This window comes from Triticum aestivum, chromosome 7A (assembly GCF_018294505.1).
Source record: "Triticum aestivum cultivar Chinese Spring chromosome 7A, IWGSC CS RefSeq v2.1, whole genome shotgun sequence".
NCBI classification, from domain to species: Eukaryota; Viridiplantae; Streptophyta; class Magnoliopsida; order Poales; family Poaceae; genus Triticum; species Triticum aestivum.
The window spans coordinates 607,962,980-607,983,225 of NC_057812.1; the positions used below are offsets into that span (position 1 = coordinate 607,962,980).

The 20,246-nt window shown below is 47.1% G+C and overlaps 1 pseudogene; it reads left to right on the plus strand.

The window, feature by feature from the left end:
* Positions 1-1,322: 1,322 nt before the first annotated feature.
* Positions 1,323-20,246, plus strand: part of LOC123153555 (tyrosine N-monooxygenase-like) — a 25,993-nt pseudogene continuing 7,069 nt past the window's right edge.

A 20,246-nucleotide genomic window follows, 5' to 3' on the forward strand; every position in this document is an offset into this window, starting at 1 on the left:
CTATATTGGTTTTTCGTTTTTTTTTCTTTTAAATTTTTTCTTTCTTTTCTTATTGTTCCTTTCGTTTTTTTCTTTCTTTTTCCTTTTTCCTTTTCTCATTTTTTTCTTTTCCTTTTTATTTTCTATTTTCATCTTCTTCACTTTTTGACTATTTTTGGCAATTTTTATTTTTAAATTCGTCAACACCTTTTTTCATCAAATTCGAAAATTGTTTATAAAATGCCAAATTTGTTTATCGATGTTCAAAATATGTTCATCAAATTCTAAAAAATGTACATTCCTTTGAAATCACAAACAATTTTTTAATTCAAGAATTGTTTTGGAATTTTGTGAACATTTTTTAATTCCTTCAGCATTTATCATTTCGCGAACATTTTTTCCAAATCATCAACAATTTTCGAATTCACGAACATTTCACAAGTTGTAACTATATTGAAATCCCAAATTAGTCTTACAATGGAAAACAATTTTAAAAAGCAAAAAAAGATGCTTCCATTTTCCCTACCCACACATGGGCCAACCCATGAGGCAGCGCGGGGGAGCGGGGGTTACGCGCTCCGTCGTTCGCTGGCACGTACACCACTAAATGGGAGGTCTCGATGTAGCATCTCATTGAAAGTTGCCCATATGGTCCATCATCCTCGCGTCTCAAATACTTTTGGAAAGACAATTATGGTTAGTTTTCAGATAAGTACTCTCAATAATCTACAAATAGGAGATGTTTTATTGTATTTTGATTACTTTTGAATAGACAATAATTATTATTAATATCATGCTTCGTATCTAGATAAACTAAGACAATCTATAAATAGAAGATTTTTTATTCTGTTTTCATTAAGTCTGGATAGAAAATTATTAATATTAGTATCAGCCTTCTTATCTAGATAAATATAAGGCAATCTATAAATAGAAGCTTTTTATCCTGTTTTGACTATGTTTAGATAGACAATTATTATTAGTAGTATCATCCTTCGTATCTAAATAAATAGAAGACAATCTAGAAATAGAAGATTTTTCATTCTGTAGACAATTATTATTATTAGTATCAAGATAAATACATTTGAAATGCCATGTGATAAATGTGGTAAACGATCGATCCACACATGAGGAATATATCTAGACATGTTTTAATGTTAGATACGTAGATACCTTCGTATTTAATAAATCTAAGCCAATTTTTTGGGACGGAGGTAACATATAAAGAGGGGTCTCGCCCTCATGGGCAAAGTAGCACGGAGAGCAAAGTTGGCTTCCCTACGCAACGATAACAAGGGAAGCTACCTCGCAAGCTTGTGTGCGCTTTGCAAGCAGCAGTCTCCACAATGCTGGCTTGCTGTTGCTTTGTTGTGTCCCAGCTGCTCATCGTAATAACACTCATATACCTTGTCATTACCAAGAGTAAGGTCCACAGTGGCACGAGCTCATCGGCGATGATGCCGCTTCCACTTCCGCCGGGGCATGGCCAGTGGTGGGTAGCCTCCCAAGATGGTGCTCAACAAGCCCGCGTTCCGTTGGATCCATCACGTGATGAAGGATATGGGCACCGACATCGCCTGCTTCCGCCTCGGTGGCGTCCACGTCGTACCGATCACATGTCCCAAGATCGCAAGGGAGGTGCTCAAGAAGCAGGACAAAAACTTCTCATCCCGGCCACTCACCTTCGCCTTCGGTGCAATTAGCAGCGGGTACAAGGACGCCGTGCTCTCGGCGTTCAGCGACTAGTGGATGAAGATGCGCAAGGTGCTCACCTCTGAGATCATCTGCCCCTCCCGTCACAAGTGGCTCCACGACAAGCGTGCCGACGAAGCTGACAACTTGACGCGCTACATCTACAACCTCACCGTCGGGGGGCTGTCATCTTCAACGTCGGGACTAGCCAACGTCAATGTCAGGCACGTCGCGCGGCATTACTGCGGCAACATCATTCGCCGGCTTGTCTTCGGCCAACGGTACTTCGGGGAGCCTCAGCCGGACGGCGGGCCGGGGCCGATGGAGGTGGAGCACATGGATGCTTCCTTCGCCCTCCTAGGGTTCACCTTCGCGTTCTGCGGCAACGACTACCTCCCGTGTCTACTTGGCCTAGATCTCGACGGGCACGAGAAAATTATTAAGGAGGTCAATACAAAAGTGGATAGACTGCACGACGTGCTCATCGAAGAGCGTTGGAGGCAGTGGAACAGCGGCGAGAGGCAGGACGGAGTCCAGGACTTCCTTGACGTTCTCATCACGCTCGCCGATGGTGATGGCAAGCCGTTGCTCAGCGTCGATGGGGTCAAAGCACAGTCCAAGGTAAGCATAATATTAATTAATGAGAAATTTTAAGATGGTTCAAGGGCCTAGATTGAATTTAGTGACCAACTGCCTCATAGTCCTACAAGGTACTACTACGTCATCCATGAGAAAAGGTAATAGCTCACACTATTAAATACTAGATTTTATTCCGTATTTCGCGGGTGTTAGAAAATTGAAACAATAGAATAAGAAATTATGAATTAATAGCTTAAACATAGCATTATTGTAATTTTCTACCATTTTGATGTGAGTTCAACTTAAACTGTATTTAAAATTCCAATTATTCAATGTAATCTCTCTTTATGCAAAGGTATAAATTGTAATAACTTACATTTATCTCCATGGAATGCATGCAGGGCATAATATTAGCGGCCATAGATAACCCGTCAAATGCAGTGGAGTGGGCGCTGGCGGAGATGATGAACAACCCAGAATTGTTGGCCAAGGCGGTGGAGGAGATGGACCGGGTGGTCGGTCGTGAGCGACTGGTGCAAGAGTCAGACATCATGCAGCTCAACTATCTCAAGGCGTGCATACGTGAGGCATTTCGCCTCCACCCAATCGCTCCCTTCAACCTTCCACACGTCGCGATTGCCGACACCATTGTTGCAAGCTACCACGTGCCCAAGGGTAGCAACGTCATCCTCAGCCGGCTGGCCCTGGGCCGGAACCCAACCGTCTGGGATGAACCCCACTTCAAGCCAGAGCACCATATGGGACACAACATCAATGTGGAGCTTACTGAGAGCGAATTGCGTTTCATCTCCTTCAGCACCGGACGGCGGGGATGCATCGCAGCATCACTAGGAACAACCATGAGTGTCAAGCTCTTTGGCAGGCTCCTACATGGCTTCACCTGGACCAAACCGGCTGGGGTGTCGGCCATCAATCTCAGCGAGTCCAAGCACGACCTCTTCATAGAGCAGTCGCTAGTGCTACATGCTGAGCCATGTCTTCCGGTGCACCTCTACCCTCTCATGCATTGTTGAGCAAATAGCGAGCTATGAATCACCCATATGGCGAGTGTGCTAGCTATTTTTTGATGAATCTATACTTACTAATAAAGGAAGGAAATATTCTTTTTTTCTTCCCGCTTTGTTTCGTTCCACTTTGAATGATTTTCACGTATGCTAGCTATTTTGGTTTTGTTCGTTTCACGTACAAGAGAGCCGGTTTCTTTCATGCACCGCTGGATCGTCCTAGGCTTGTCCAAAGCATTGGAACAGTACATGCTAGCCAAAAACTCACCCATCTAGTATTATTTTTGGACAAATAGAGATTAAATGTATATAGGACGATGCTCTTTTTATCACCAACGAAGGATGAAAGTAGGTCGGCGCATATAGGGCAACTCCGTTTGAGTTGTTTCGTCTGGCCCAAGTCCCAGGTAGGGCAGCATAGCAGCCCATAATAGTCTTTCTATTTTGGTTTATCAATTAAATAGTACCACATAGTTTTCTTACTTTTAATTCTACAAGTTGATATACTCTAACAAATTGCCATGAGAATCAATAAGTAGCCTGACAAATATTAAAAAGACTCAGAGAGTGAGGTATGCAATGAGGACGCATATTTCGAGGGTGATCAGATCTGAGATTATGGGCCAATGAAAGCAATACAGACACGCTTAAAGATCTGTGATTATGGGCCAATGGAACTAGTGAAAACCCAACTAAATAACTGAGATTGTAGGCCAATGAAAGAAATGAAGACCCGATTAAAGACTCAAGACTATTATGGGCCAATGGAAGAAATAAAGACATGATTAAACTTGCAAGCTCATGCCGATGTGCATGGTGCATAATTAAAGGACTTACGGGCTAAATCATTATAATTTACACCAAAGACGAGAAGCAGATGGGTGGGGTAGACCGATGAGGCATTTAAGGATGAGGAGGAACTCACAATTTCCACACTTGATGCATACGACCAGCTCATCACCACACTCACGAAACATGAAATCATGGGTGATGACACGTCGAGGTGTCCACCAAAGCCCGTGCCACCAGGGAGCTACCTCTCTTGCTAGGGATTTTTTTATTTCTTGCAATTAATTTTGATGATAAAGACTAATATTTCTCTCCCGTTGCAACACATGGGCATATGTGCTAGTAAATCAAAAGGAAAAAAGAAAACTGAAATAAAAATAAAAAATAAAAACTTCAATGAGGGAGTCCTGGATTAGGGGGTGTTCGGGTAGCCGGACTATACCTTCAGCCGGACTCCGGGACTATGAAGATACAAGATTGAAGACTTCGTCCCGTGTCCGGATGGAACTTTCCTTGGCGTGGAAGACAAGCTTGGCGATGCGGATATTCAAGATCTCCTACCATTGTAACCGACTCTATGTAACCCTAACCCTATCCGGTGTCTATATAAACCGGAGGGTTGTAGTCCGTAGGCAATCAACTCCATATACAACAATCATACCATAGGCTAGCTTCTAGGGTTTAGCCTCCTTGATCTCGTGGTAGATCTACTCTTGTACTACCCATATCATCAATATTAATCAAGCAGGACGGTTTTACCTCCATCAAGAGGGCCCAAACCTGGGTAAAACATCGTGTTCCCTCCCTCCTGTTACCATCCGGCCTAGACGCACAGTTCGGGACCCACTACCCGAGATCCGCCGGTTTTGACACCGACATTGGTGCTTTTATTGAGAGTTCCTCTGTGCCGTCACAATCAGGAAGGATGCCTCCTCCCATCTTTAAAGACGGCACCATTGCTAAGGGGGCCTTGGCTGTCGGCCAAACCCTCCGGCTAGGTGGTTTCCTCACGACCGCCTGGTCGGCTGTTGCGCCGACGGTGACCTCTTGGGTCATCAAAAGCAACCTACACGTCAGCTCGGCGCTCGTCGAGCAGCTAGATCCAATGGAGCTCTCTTCCGTAAACAAGCTATTGGATCGCTTCACCGCCCTGGGGGTCGCTACGGATTACAACCAGGTCGGGCTTAAACCCGATCTAAGAGAAATTAACTCTCCCCAAGTCACCCACCACGTTGTCGTGGTAGAGACGCAGTGCGGTGACCCTTCATCTATTTTAAGGACTAGCTACATCTGAATTCCCGACCCCTCCAAGCCGGATACCCGTGGAGGGGGAGATGTAACTCAAGACCTGAGCTTAGGATCAGGCAACGGGCCAGATTCACTGGACAACATCCAAGAATCCGAACTTCAGAGTTCGGAAACTCTTCGGCCTCCGAATCTTGGATTGGGTGAGGTTTCAGATTCAACGACACCCGCCCACCCGATCATAAGCGATCTCTTCCAAATCAGGCAGAGGCCCGAGGAAACAGTACATCATTACTGGGCTAGATTCCTCCTGGTCATGAACAGGATAAAGGATTGCCGCGAGGAAGACGCAATCTCAATTTTCTGCAGTAATTGCACGGACAAGGGAATCCTTAACGCCGTAAGTCGTCGTGATATCACATGCTTCGCTGACTTGGCGTCCATAGTACAAAAATACTGTGCGATGGAAAGCGCCTGGAAAACCAAAATAAATTTTTGGGATAATCCGGCCTTGAATAGTAATCCCGTCCGAACTAAGAGGGTGCATCATCACAGGACACCCGGGATAAACACCAAAAAGCCAAAACCCTCTACAGGGCATGGAACCGTACTGGAAAGATGGCTTGATGGACCCTGAGGAATTCACAGTACAGAGGACGCCACACCAACTCACAACCTTAGAGCATGTTGGATACTCCGGCAGGTGGCCAAAATCGGCGAGGACCTCTTAATTCCGGAGGCCGCAGAAAGCCAGCCCAAGGACACCAGTACCGTTCTCACAGTCTTCGAGACTTTCGCATCAAACAATGTGCGAAAAAGAACACTCCGCAGCCTCGCCGAAGTCTATCAAGTTGCAACAATAAATCCATGGAGCGACACTGCCATTACCTTCAACGCAAGTGATGAACCTAGATTCCGAACAGCCCGAGCACCTGCCGCATTGGTCCTCAGTCCCATAGTGGATGGCTTTTGCCTCACCAAGGTGCTCATGGATGGAGGCAACGGACTGAACCTCATTTATGAGGAAACGCTTCAAAAAATGGAAATAGACTGGAACCGTGTTGAGCGAAGCAGCACAACCTTTAGAGGAATAATCCCCAGTCGGGAAGCGCGCTGCACAGGAAAAATCACACTAGATGTGGTGTTCGGCACGCCGGATAATTACAGGTCCGAAGAAGTCACGTTTTAGGTGGCCCCGTTTAAGAGCGGATATCACGCTTTACTAGGGCGGGAAGCATTCACAATCTTCCAAGCAATACCCCATTACGGGTACATGAAGCTTAAGATGCCCGGGCCGAATGGAATTATCACTCTAGCTAGTGATCCGGACATAGCACTCCGCGCCGAAAACAAGATGGCCGCATTAGCCCTTGAGGCGCTATCCGAAGCCTTAGAGGCCGAGGAACTGACTGCGCTCGCTCCACGGTTAATAGGGATGATGTGATACTCGATAAGAGATCCAAATCCACATCCTTCAAGCCAGCTGACGAAATAGTCAAATTCCAGGTCCATCCAACGGACCCCAATAAAACAGCTTCCATCGGGGCACGACTGAACCCTGATGCAGACGCCGCACTACGAGAGTTCCTATGAGAGAACTGGGACATCTTCGCCTGGCACCCTTCAGACATGCCATGGATCCCACGTAGGCTGGCCAAACATAGCTTAAATATCCTAAAAGGATTTAAACCTGTCAAACAAGCCCTTCGGCGTTTTTCTGAACCCAAGAGACAGGCTATGGGAGAGGAGCTAGCCAAGCTATTAGAGGCCAGATTCATCAGAGACATAAAACATCCGGACTGGCTAGCAAACCTGGTGATGGTACCAAAGAAGGACAAATCATGGCGCATGTGTGTCGATTTTAAAGACCTTAACAAGGCTTGCCCAAAGGATCCCTTCCCCCTCCCTCGTATCGATCAGATTATCGATGCCACCGCAGGACATGATTTGTTGTGTTTCCTCAACGCATACTCCGGTTACCATCAAATCAAGATGGCAGAATTAGACCAAGCTGCAACAGCATTCATCACACCATACGGCCCATTCTGCTTCAATACAATGCCCTTCAGGCTGAAAAACACCGGCGCAACATATCAGCGCATGATCCAGACATGTCTGGCAAACCAGATCGGCAAAACAGTGGAGGCATATGTGGATGATGTGGTCGTCAAATCAAGACATGTCGAATCCCGAGTAAACGACTTGAGGCTTACATTCGATAACCTCCGAAAATATGACATCAAGCTCAACCCAGAAAAATGCGTCTTCGGCGTTCCAGCCAGAAAGCTCTTGGGCTTCATTGTATCCGGTAGAGGAATTGAAGCAAACGCAGCCAAGATTCGAGCTTTGTCACAATTGGATGTCCCAAAGGACCTTAAACAAATACAAAAATTGTCCGGGTGTGTGGCGGCTTTAAGCCGCTTTATCTCCCGCTTGGGAGAAAAGGCACTACCCCTTTATCGCCTCCTTCGGCGCACCAAACACTTCGAGTGGACGGATGCCGCCACGGCCGGACTTGATGAAATAAAAGCCATATTGGTAACAAACCCAGTCCTGGCCGCACTAATCACCGGCGAGCCAATGTTATTGTACATTGCAGCAACACACCAAGTTGTCAGCGCAGTGCTCGTTGTCAAGCGGGAAACGGACGGACACAAAATCCCCCTTCAAAGGCCAGTCTACTACGTGTCCACTGTCCTCACTCCATGCAAATCACAGTACCCGCATTATCAAAAGATTGCATACGCGGTATTCATGGCATCCCGGAAGCTACGACACTACTTTCAAGAGTGTTCCATAACAGTAGCCTCGGAAGTGCCACTAAACGATATTATCAACAACCGCGATGCAACGGGCTGGATTGCAAAATGGGCCATCGAGCTTCTCCCGTTCGATATAACCTATAAGCCACGGCGAGCTACTAAATCGCAAGTTTTGGCCGACTTCGTCGCAGAATGGACGGAGGCCGAGCTCCCTAAAGAGTACGGCACATATTCAAACTGGATTATGCATTTCGACGGCTCCAAAATGTTGGCCGGACTGGGGGCCGGCGTCGTCCTGACGTCCCCCACAGGAGACACAGTCCAATATGTGCTCCAGATCATGTACACGGATTCCAACAATGCAGCCGAATATGAGGCCCTCCTACATGGCCTCCGGATAGCAGTATCCATGGGTATCCAGCGCCTAGAGGTACTCGGGGATTCAAACCTCGCGATATCCCAAATAAATGGAGACTTCGATGCCAAGGACCCAAAAATGGCAGCTTACCGCGACGCCGTCCTAAAAATGTCAGCTCGGTTCGAAGGGCTGGAGTTTCACCATATAGCCCAAGAAAACAATCAAGCGGCAGACATCCTAGCACGCATCGGAGCAAAACGCGATGCAGTCCCCCCCCCCCCAACATCTTTTTGGAAAGATTGTTCAAGCCATCCGTAACATGGGAGGGTGAACCCACAAATAACAGCCCGAACCCAGCCGCACCACTCGACGCCGAACAATCTGACACAATTGGAGGCTCTGCCAACGAAATTACACCTTCAGCCCACGTAATAATGGCGGTTATCGCCCCGTGGACAGAACCATTCCTAGCCTACCTTACTAGGCAGGAACTCCTGGAGGACCAAAATGAGGCCCGCTGCATAGTGCGGCGATCTAAGGCCTACAGAGTCCATGAGGGAGAACTTTATAAGAAAAGCACTACCGGAGTCCTTCAAAGGTGCATCTCCGAAGAGGAAGGGCGGAACCTCCTGGCTGAAATTCATGCCGGACTCGGTGGTCACCACGCTGCTGCTCGGTCCCTTGTTAGCAAGGCTTTCCGTACAGGCTTTTACTGGCCGACGGCCCGAGCAGACACTCAGGACCTAGTCCAACGATGCCTTGGTTGCCAACCAAAGCCATATGCCACCCACCGCACTCCAAACTATACCCATCACCTAGCCTTTTGCGGTCTGGGGGCTTGACATGGTCGGACCCCTTAAAGGTGGAACCCATAGGAAAAAATACTTACTGGTCATGGTGGATAAGTTCACCAAATGGATAGAAGCCAAGCCTGTTAAAACGGCCGAATCCGAACCTGTGATAGACTTCATATCCGGGGTTGTACACCGTTATGGCGTCCCCCACAGCATCATAACCGACAATGGTACAAACTTTACCACCGACGAGGTAAAAATCTGGTGCAAAAACATGGGCATCAAGCTTGATTATGCTTCCGTCTATCACCCACAAACCAACAGCCAGGTCGAACGTGCAAATGGTCTTATCATGAGCGGCATTAAACCCAGACTGGTGCGGTTCCTCAAGGAATCTAACACACACTGGGTAGAGGAGCTCGACTCCGTGCTATGGGGGCTGCGGACCACGCCAAATCGCACCACCGGATACACACCATTTTTTATGGTGTATGGCGTAGAAGCAGTTCTGCCTTGCGACATAATTCATGACTCACCTAGAGTGCGCATGTACGAAGAAAGAGAAGTCGAGCTCGATCGGCGGGACAACTTGGACGCCTTGGAGGAGGAGCGCGATGTGGCAAAAGCCCGTTTCACATTTTATCAACAGCAGGCCCGAAGATATCAAAGCAGAGAAGTACGGGCCAAAAATTACAATGTTGGCGAACTAGTTCTACGCCTACCGGATAAGAAAAAGGACAAACTCAAGCCCAAGTGGGAAGGTCCATTCATAATCGACCAAGTCCTGACTGGTGGGGCGTACCGCCTGCGAGATGCATCGAACAACCGACTCGAGCCGAACCCGTGGAACGCCACCCGTCGCCGAAGATTCTATGCCTAGCGCCGGACTCTGTGTTCGCCTCCTTCCTCTGTCCATCCCTTTTTGTATTTTTCTATCTTACACTTCTCTCCTTCCCATTTTTTTCTTTTTTCTTCTTTCATAGCCCTTAAAGGCTCATCTAGTGACGCGCCACTCGCGCTCATTAAACCTGGGGGCTTATTTAACAGAAGCTTAGTTATACGGGCTTCACGCCCAACACATGCGTCAAACTTCCGCATGTACCCGTTTTCTTCACCATTATATGCATCGATATGACTTAAGTTTTGGCCAAGCTGGGTTGCCTGGCTCCTGTGCTTACCCCTACGTTCCCGATTGTTCGGCTATGCGGTAAAGGGAGCACCTCTGAGATTGTTACTGTCGGGTCAGCCGGATGTGTACCTCAGACTATGTGAAGGCAAAAGCTAGCGTTCTTAAGGGAATATTCGGTTGGTGAAATAAAAGATGATCTTTTTACTCATTTTATGCACCCCAGATGCTTTTTTCCTGCGTCTCTTCACGTAGTCTGGACATGCACCTTAGGGCATGCCTCCTAGCGAAAGGAACCCTTAACGGAACTATTCTCTCTGGAAGATGTTTCTTACTAACCATGTAATATAACATAACTAGTTGGGCACTTGTCTGATAAAGCACTGATGACCCCTACGCCTGGTCTCCACGCATACCCCAGTTCTTATATAACCGCTAGGGTATTCGGACACACTCCGGACCGTCAGGTCCCGAGGTTGAAGCGAAAAGGTCGGCGACGACAAACAATCTACAATCCGGCTAGAAGGCATTACACATGTCAATTCAAAATTACACAGTCATTCTGACTGATTGTATTCCTCTTCTATACCATCTAACAGGCTGTCTAATTTACAGTCCTGCTGGGAATACTTCGCGGCCAACTCTACTTGGCCGTATACCAAGCTTACAGGGATCTCCTTCCCGTCAGGCCCCACGGGTCCGACCTCGGCCATGTGGTTTGGGTCAGACTTCGTAAAATGGGTCTTCACCATGGCCCAGGCCTCCCTAGCGCCTTGTCGGCAGGTCGATATCTTCCACAACCGGAAGCGCCGCTGAGCTCCCTTCAGCTTCTCCGCAAGCTCTCCAAGGCCCTCGGGCACAGAGTGGGCAGGCCAGAAGGCTTGGGCAATACCCCGCATCGCCTGCCGAATTCACTCGTGCAGTTGCAAGAGTTCGAGAAGAAGGTCACCCGTAGAACCGAGCATCTCCTCTGCAGGACGACCTGTGAGCATACCTACAGACATTACTCTGTTAGCCGACTTCCTCGCCGAACTCTTTTTTCAAAGTTCGTTCAAGCACTTACTAAAAATGTCGCGTCGAAGCCGCTGATTCTCCTTCGTGGAGTCTGACAGCTGGCCATGAACATCTTTAAGTTCAATGTCCAGCTTGGTGTTGGCATCCTGAAGATCATTCTTCTCTCGCCTCACCTTTGTCAATGTACTCTCACCAGCCTTTAGCCGGCCTAAGAGTTGTTGCTTGTCCGGATCGAGTCCGGCGCCATCTGCAATATGATTTGTCAGATTTGCACCCACACCGCACAATACTAATCTTTCGAAGTGTATCTTTGGGCTCCCCTGCTGCGGCTAGTGCGGCCTCTAGTTGGGCCTTGCACTTTTCCAGCTCCTGGGACAGTACAGTATTCTTCTCTGTAAGAACCTGCATATTAAATGATCCTTAAATCAGTTGCTCTAACTGCTTCAAGTCTCGGGGGCTACTGGCATATATATATATTTAACCAAAATTTTCTTACCCGTATGTCTTTTACATACTGCTCCGTGGCTCTGGCTAAACCATTTTGAGCGGCATGGAGGTACGCATCTCCCGAATTAAAGGCACCTAAAGCCTCTTGGGAGAAACAAGCGTCGCGTAGAATTGTCCGGCGACGCCTATGGTTCATGGCACTCTCCACTTCAGAATTTGTGGCAGACAACCTGTCCGCATCCTCTGTCGGAGGAGCGTTCGGTGCGCGCCTTGTGCTCGCCTCCGCTTCCTGGCCAGACGTTGGAGCCTGGCTGGTGGAGGCGCGATTGGCAACCTCTCCGGATGTAGTCCAGCGAGGTCTCTTCGTTCTGAAGATAGCACGAACGTTAATATGCCCTGACAGAATAACTCCAGGGAAACAGAGGGTGCACTATACCTTTGTGCCGGCATCTCAGTCCGGACTACATTCCTTTTTTCCCCACGGGGCCCTGCGGCCCCTCGTTGGCTAGCGCCGCAGGTTTGGCCTCCTGCCTCGGAAATCTCCCCTGCAAAACACGGTTGTCGTTAGAAACACCGGGCTACATGAGGGTGGAATCTCTTTCAAGGGAATAAGACCCCTGTTTCTGTCACCTGGGAGGCCGGGATTAACCCTGGGTAATCCGCCGTAATGGCTACCAAGGTATTGTCCTTGCTTAGCTGATAGAACACCCCGTCGATAAGCTCCACCGATATGTCCGGATCCTCTTCGGAGTCTGGATTGAGGGACCGTTCGGGGTCCTCGGGCTGTGGAGGGCGGCTGTTTATATCCTTTACCTCATGTCGCAGTTCCTGCATTGAAGTCGTTAGACTACCTATCTAACCATGGGAGTATAAAACAAACGGGCAAGCGCAATTGTTCACTTACCCAACTTGGAGGATCATACATACTGAATCCGGCCCACGGGTTGACGCGGAGGAATTCCTCCTTTTCTCCCTTGTACAAAGAGGATAAGATCTTTACTAAGGCGGCGGCTGAGGCCGGCCCCTTACGACCGTAACGTGTGGCGTCATCCTCCCTGTTGAAATCCCACATGGGGTGGCCTCTATATTGAAGCGGCTGCACCCCTCGCATAATGCATGCGGCCATGACTCCAATCATGGTTAGTCCGGAATGAGCCAACAGTCTTATCCGGCCCATCGGGTAAAGGACGTCTCTGTCGCTTTCTCTCTGAGAGCTCCGCGGACGCCAGCTCAAGCGTTTCTTCAATGGAGCACTATTAAACTCATGGAGACCGACCTGGATAGGGTCCGGTAGCGGGATGTCATCTATGTAAAACCATTCCGAAGGCCAGTCCTCGGACGCCTTCTTTGGGGTTCCGGATAGGTATCCAGTCCCGGCGATGCGCCATACTTCGGCTCCGCCCACTTGGTATATAGACCCATCTTGAGAACGGGGCACCAGGCAGAATAACCTCTTCCACAGCGCGAAATGAGCCTCAACGCCTAAAAATAGCTCACAAAGGGCGACGAAACCCGCAATATGCAATACGGAGGCGGGCATGAGATTGTGCAGCTGGAGGCCGTAGAACTCCAAAAGCCCGTGGAGAAATGGATGAATTGGAAATCCCAGTCCCCTTATTAGATAGGGGACGAGGCACACCCGCTCTCCTTTAGAAGGATTGGGGGTGCTCTCCGCTTGTTTTCCGCCATTGTAGGTGGCGAGACCGGCTCGGACCGGGACCATGTATGCCTGAGGGAGAAATCCCTTGGCCTGAAGCGACACTAACTCGCTATGCGGGATGGTGCAACTCTCCTAGTCCCCGGGTTTGGGACCGGAGAGGCGAGGGGAGGAGCTGCGACGGCTGGTCATGTTGGAATGGACCTTTGCTGGAGGCGCTTTGATGATAACTCGCGGAAAGGAGAAGATGTGGTTTGGACCTAAATCCCCATCCCGTTAAATAGGCAGCTCGTTTATACGGCTAGGGGTGTGGATGTAAAAACGCCCTGGCTTTTCGCATTCGTTTGACATGTGGAAGACGACCATTATTGGGCGTGGAAGCCGAGGAGCACTACATTACAAAAATCGGACATTATTCCTACAGGTACACAAGATTTGGAGAAGAACCCGCCTTGCAATGCCGAACAATCTGCGCGCCGGACTCGTCGTCATTGAAGCCTGGTTCGGGGGCTACTGGGGGAGTCCTGGATTAGGTGGTGTTCGGGTAGCCGGACTATACCTTCAACCGGACTCCAGGACTATGAAGATACAAGATTGAAGACTTCGTCCCGTGTCCGGATGGGACTTTCCTTGGCGTGGAAGGCAAGCTTGGCGATGCGGATATTCAAGATCTCCTACCATTGTGACCGACTCTATGTAACGCTAACCCTATCCCGTGTCTATATAAACTGGAGGGTTGTAGTCCGTAGGCAATCAACTCCATATACAACAATCATACCATAGGCTAGCTTCTAGGGTTTAGCCTCCTTGATCTCGTGGTAGATCTACTCTTGTACTACCCATATCATCAATATTAATCAAGCAGGACGTAGGGTTTTACCTCCATCAAGAGGGCCCGAACCTGGGTAAAACATTGTGTTCCCTGCCTCCTGTTACCATCCGGCCTAGACGCACAGTTCGGGACCCACTACCCGAGATCCGCCGGTTTTGACACCGACACTCAAGGAAAAAACCCAAGAAACACTACTAGGAAAAGGGCTATAGATGGAAATGACACTAATGGCGCACCAGACATGTGGTGCGCCATTAGTATATACTAATGGCGCACCATGTGTTGGTGCGCCATTAGTGTCCAAATACTAATGGCGCACCACATCCACGGTGCGCCATTAGTAACAAAAAAATTCATTTTTTTTCAAAACTAGTAATGGCGCACCGTGGGAGTGGTGCGCCATTACTAGTTAAACTAGTAATGGCGCACCACATCCACGGTGCGCCACTAGTAAGTTATTTTCAAAAAAAAATCCAAAATTTTTTTATTTATTTTTTCAAAACTAGTAATGGCGCACCAGTGGACAGTGCGCCATTACTAGTTAAAACTAATAATGTCGCACTGTCAACTGGTGCGCCATTACTAAGTTTTTTTTAAATTTTTTTCAGAATTTGTTTTATTGTTTTTTCAAAACTAGTAATGGCGCACCACTCCCACGGTGCACCATTACTAACTTGGCCCAAAACGTCCCGAATGCACCCCCCCCCCTGTGGACCGCCTTTTCAGTTTTTAAAAAAATAAAAGAAAATGATGGAAATGTCAAAAAATAAAAGAAAATAAGTTTCCTATGTGATATGTGGTCTAGTTGTTGGGAAAATTTACAAATATGAATTATGACTTTATTTGCAAAATCTCTCTGAAATTTGTAAAATGGGCATAACTTTTGCATATGAACTCGGATTAAAAAGTTTTTTATATGAAAAATCATCTACTCGAAAAGTTACCCTCTTGATCATATTCGAACATAGGTCGTATTCGAACCAAAGAGAACATAGCTGTCGGTACCCTCTTGATCGGTGCAACGCCAAAGCCATTGGGGGCTATATGGTCGTATTCGAACCTTAGATTAACCCCTTTGGTCCGGTTTACTGATCGTATTCGAACCAGAAACCCCCAACCTTTTGAATATAGGGTTAAATTATGCTTATTATCTATTGCTTGCCTTTTAGTTTTTTGTTGTTTCAATATTACAAACAATTAGCCTGGTCTTCTTCACCGGCTCGACTATTTGACAACACAGCCACCCGGGTCATTCCCGCCGGCGACTTATGGATCAAAAGGTGCAACCTACCAAGTTATAGTAATCATTGAGTATTCAAAAAATCATTGGCTTCTCATAAAGATTGAATTATCAAATTCATCACCCGGGTTATTTAAACCGGCGGTCTAAGGATCAAAAGGGACAAGGTATGGTCATTACTTATACGCACTTACCTACTGCATTAACTAAAGAGTTAGCCCTTGTCCTTTATTTATATATGTCTCTGGTTCTTACTGTGGTAAACGTATTGGCTATAAATTGGGTGTTTTAACCCGTTTGGTTCTAAGCTGCCAAGCCAGTCTTTTCTTGGTATTTACAGGAACAGAGTTCAAACATTGCAGAAACAAACATTAAATATGATGCACACATTAGCATCAGGAAGCACAGACTCACATAAAAGTGTTTTATGCGCGATGGCATAAGCAAAGCATATAGTATTTTCACAACTAAGTTATTACAAGGCTTTCTAAGCCCATGAAGATGATCATTGTTCCTTCCTCGTTGGTTCACCACCTTCTGTTGGCTGGAAGTTGGGTTTCGACCAATCAAAACCATTCACGGCGACAAATTCGGCTTCGTCGTCAATCAGGCTGACCGGGTTAACTTTCGGGGCAAATGTATTTTCTCTCACTGGTGGGATCAAATCTGTTACCTTGTATGAGGGAGTGGCCATCTTCTTATTCTCACTATCAAAACCCGGCTGGTATTTATCAACATTGGTATCATCTCCAAGGGTAGTTGCCTAAGGCCGGACTCCGCGAACGCAAGCCATGAAGTCATCCTGATCAAAAGGAGACCCGTCTTCCTTCACAGTGTGATATCCTCTGGCTACGTCCGCTGGGTCTAGGTCTGGCACCCAAGCCTTGGAGCGGCTCAGGGCAGTCAAAGCTCCGGCTCGCGTGCAAGAGCGTTTTACTTCTTGAAGCCTAGCAGGAAGGATGGACAGTTTCTTCAGGACGTCGCTGAGCCGGTTGTGTCCTTGATTAGCAGGAGAGATGGCGGCCAGAGCCCGATGTGCGCCAATATATAGTTGTTCAACCAAAGTATATACTGCTTTCAGTTTAATCAACAAGTCTTGGCTCAAATTTTTGCTTCGAGGACCTGCATAAATTTTACACGCAAAGTCATTTGGCGGATTATACTCCGGATCCGAAAACAGCACACAAAAGTTAAAGTCAGACAGCTTACCAAAGATAGTAGCTACCATTTGTGACACCCGGCCCTTTAACCTGTTCAACTCTGTTGAAATCTCTTTCAGAGCTGTTTTGGCCATCTCAGCACGTTGGATCAGAAGCGTTTTTTCCTCTTCCCAAGTTTTCTTCTTGGCAGCAAAGCTGGTCTTTAAATCTTCCGTTGCAGAGAGACTTATTTGCAGTTTGGAGTTAGCGGATTTGATTTTTGTCTCCTGACTCGCTAGACGGGTCTTCGTGTCAGTCAATTGAGAGTTCAATTTAGATAAGGCATTCTGCAAAACATTCAGATGAGTCAAGATTTGGTTTCAAATTCAAAAATCAAGATTCAAGTCTCAAGTACTTTACAAAAAAACCACTTGACACTTGGAGGCTAATGTATGCATAATAAAATTTCTACGACTCTGCAGACATATTTAAGTCCCAAGTACCTTACAAAGTAACAGCACTTGGCACTTGGGGGCTAATGTATGCGGTTCAGCAAGTTTCTCAAAGGTTAAGCCGGAATATTAAGTCTTTTGAATATGGAACCAAACAATTTAAAGTATTGGTTCATTTATTATCAAAATGAACTGGCCCTTGGGGACTACAGGTGAAGCTTTGATCTATTAAAGTCAAGAAAAGTTTCAAAGGTAAAGGTCTCAGCCTATATTTTAAAGTCTACAGGTCATTCCGGTTCTCTCATAATCTGAAGACTTGGGTGCTGAAGGAATACAGATAAGCCGGAAAAACATACCTCGTATTTCAACTACAGTTGTTTGACCATTTCAATCTCAGAGTCGTGGCTAGAGTGTACATGGTTAAGATAGCCAGATAAAATATCATTGGCATTGATCCGGTCATACTTGGCAATGTCAAATCGAACTTTCTGCCTCTCCAACGCCTCTTGTTTTGCTGTACACCGAGCCAGCACGGTTGGGTTCCCCGGTTCAACAAAGCGGCTCCCGGTAATCTGAACATCTTGTGCAGGCGGAGACGGCGGGTTGGCTGAGCTTGATGGTCCGGTTGTGGAAGGGTTCACAGTGGTTTCCTCAAATGACGGCTCGGGAGGATTTGCTTCGATATCAATAGGCGGGTCTTCTGGAGCGTCAGTTAATGGAGAAGAAGGCCTAGCCGGGTCAGATGCCAGCGCCGGCGGGTCTTCCGCCGGCTTAGCTGCCTTCATTTTCTTGGATTTAGCTTGGCCACTAAGAAAAAATGTTGCAGGGTTGTCAGTATAAAGATACAATTGAACAAACCCGAAAGAAAGGAGGATTTCTGATTACCCGGGAGCAGTCTTGAAAGCCGGGAATTGCGTCTGTGATGAGCCGCCAGAAGAGCGAGACACCTCCTGAAAGGATAAAATAGAGTTAAAAGAAATAGAAGGCGAAGGATCCGTTAAACAGAGTTAAAGACAGAAATAAGTAAACCTCATTCCAACGTTTCCGAGGAGTTTGTTGAAGAATGACAGCCGGTTCATCTTCAATCCATGTTTGACGGCGGCTTTCATGTTGCTGCTTTTTCAAACGAAAGTTGGGATCCAAGTGAGCTAAAGGGTTAGAAAACCTTACTTTACGGATCACTCGTCGAACTTTGTGTCTTGGTAAGGGATCTGAGTCGGAGGAAATGATAGTTACCTCTGCTTCCTCGGCCTGACTGGCCCCAGTGTCATCCTGGTAATGATCAGTGTCAATAAGATTGTTAAAAAATTGGCCAAGGGAATCAAGGGCTACCTCCGAGTCAGATGTATCATCAAGCTTCATTAGGTCTTCAGCAGTACTCTTTTTCTTATTTTTGACCTCCGGGTCGTTTTCTTGGCGTTTATGGCGGCGGCTTTCGCTTTCTTCACCGCCTCGTGGTCATACTTAACTTTCCAGAAGTCAGAATTGGCCTGCAGACAGGTAAAAACAAGGTAAAGAGTCAGGAAAGTATTAAAACAATACGGCTGGAGAAATACAAAAGAGATAAATAATGACATCCTTACTTCTGGAACTGGGTTAAGCTGACAGAAGGGGTTTAACCCGACGACACTGCAATCTTCATATTTCCCGTTCACCAGAAGAGTTAACATTGAGACGATATCTTCCTCTGTCAATTGAACGGGGCTGTGACGAAGGGATTCATCCGGGCCTCCACCATACTCATACATCAGCTTTGACCGGTGGCTCAAAGGGATGACCCGCCATGAGATCCAGTAGCGGGTCAGATCAACTCCAGTTAACCCGTTCCCCAACAGAGCATTGATCCTTTTGATGGATGGAAGCAACCTCTTGCGTTCGGTGACTGTCAGCTTATCAGGAAGCGTGAACTTGGAGTCAAGGCGATCGGGGCAATAACCCGACAGGGGCTTCTCGTTTGCTGGTGAAGTGTCCTGGCAGTAGAACCAAGTCTGGTTCCAGTCCTTTGGGTGGCTTAGTAAGACAATAAGGGGAAAGACGGCACCCTGCCGATGCTGGATTGATATACCTCCAAGTTCTAAACTAAGGCCGTTGGTGCACTCATTCTGCCGGTTCAGATAAAAGTATTCTCTGAACAACTCCACGGTTGGATCTTGTTGAAGATATACCTCACAGAGCACTTGGAAGTTACAGATGTTCGATATGGAGTTGGGCTCGATATCTTGAGGGTGGAGTTTGAAAAAATGGAGGACCTCTCTGAAAAACTTTGAGCCGGGCGGTGAGAAGCTACGGTTCATGTGGTCAGTAAAAACGATCACCTCACCATCTGTCGGATTGGGCCGTTCTTCTTCCGGGTCAGGGGCACGATAAGACATGACGGCTTTTGATGGAAGAAATCTTATGATGAAGAACTCTTTTAAATGTTCCTCAGTTATGGTTGAGGGGACCCATTTACAGATGGTCGGTGTCTTTGATGGCATGATGTGCAAGGAACTGAAAAGAAAAGCAACATGTCGGTTCAGTTTTACGGTAAGGTTAACAGTTAAAGGGTAAAGATGCAAAACAAGTAATGGCGGCTTAACTAAGGGCTAATGGCATATAAGGAAAATAAAGCCGGTGTGGTAAGCCGCCATGACTACAGATTCTTTCAGAAAGTGGATTCAGCTAAGTGTTGGGACAAACAAGTTTCCCAATATGCTTGATATTATTTCAGATCAAATGGATGTTCAAAATGAAAAAAATCTAGACCTAAAAATACAGCCCAGGTGAGTTCACTAGATCTAAATATGGTTCTTGTACCAGAAAAAGGAGTCTGCTAGTATCAAAAGGAGGCACCAAACAACTACTGCATAAACATACATATCTTTTGGATCAAAAAAGAGGAGGCAGTGGAAGAACTACGAAGAAGCTATGATGAACTACGAAGAACACGCAGGAGCTTGGAAACCCTAATGAAGATCTGAGACATGAAGGAAAGGAAACTTACGGTTACAGGTCTACCGCGAAGGTCACTGCGGGTTTTCTAGATCGGTTCAGGTCGATGCAGCGTCCGAAGTCGATGACGGAGATGAGGCGCGGCGGCGGCGAAGTTCGAGCAGCGGCAGGGACGCGAGAGGAAGAAG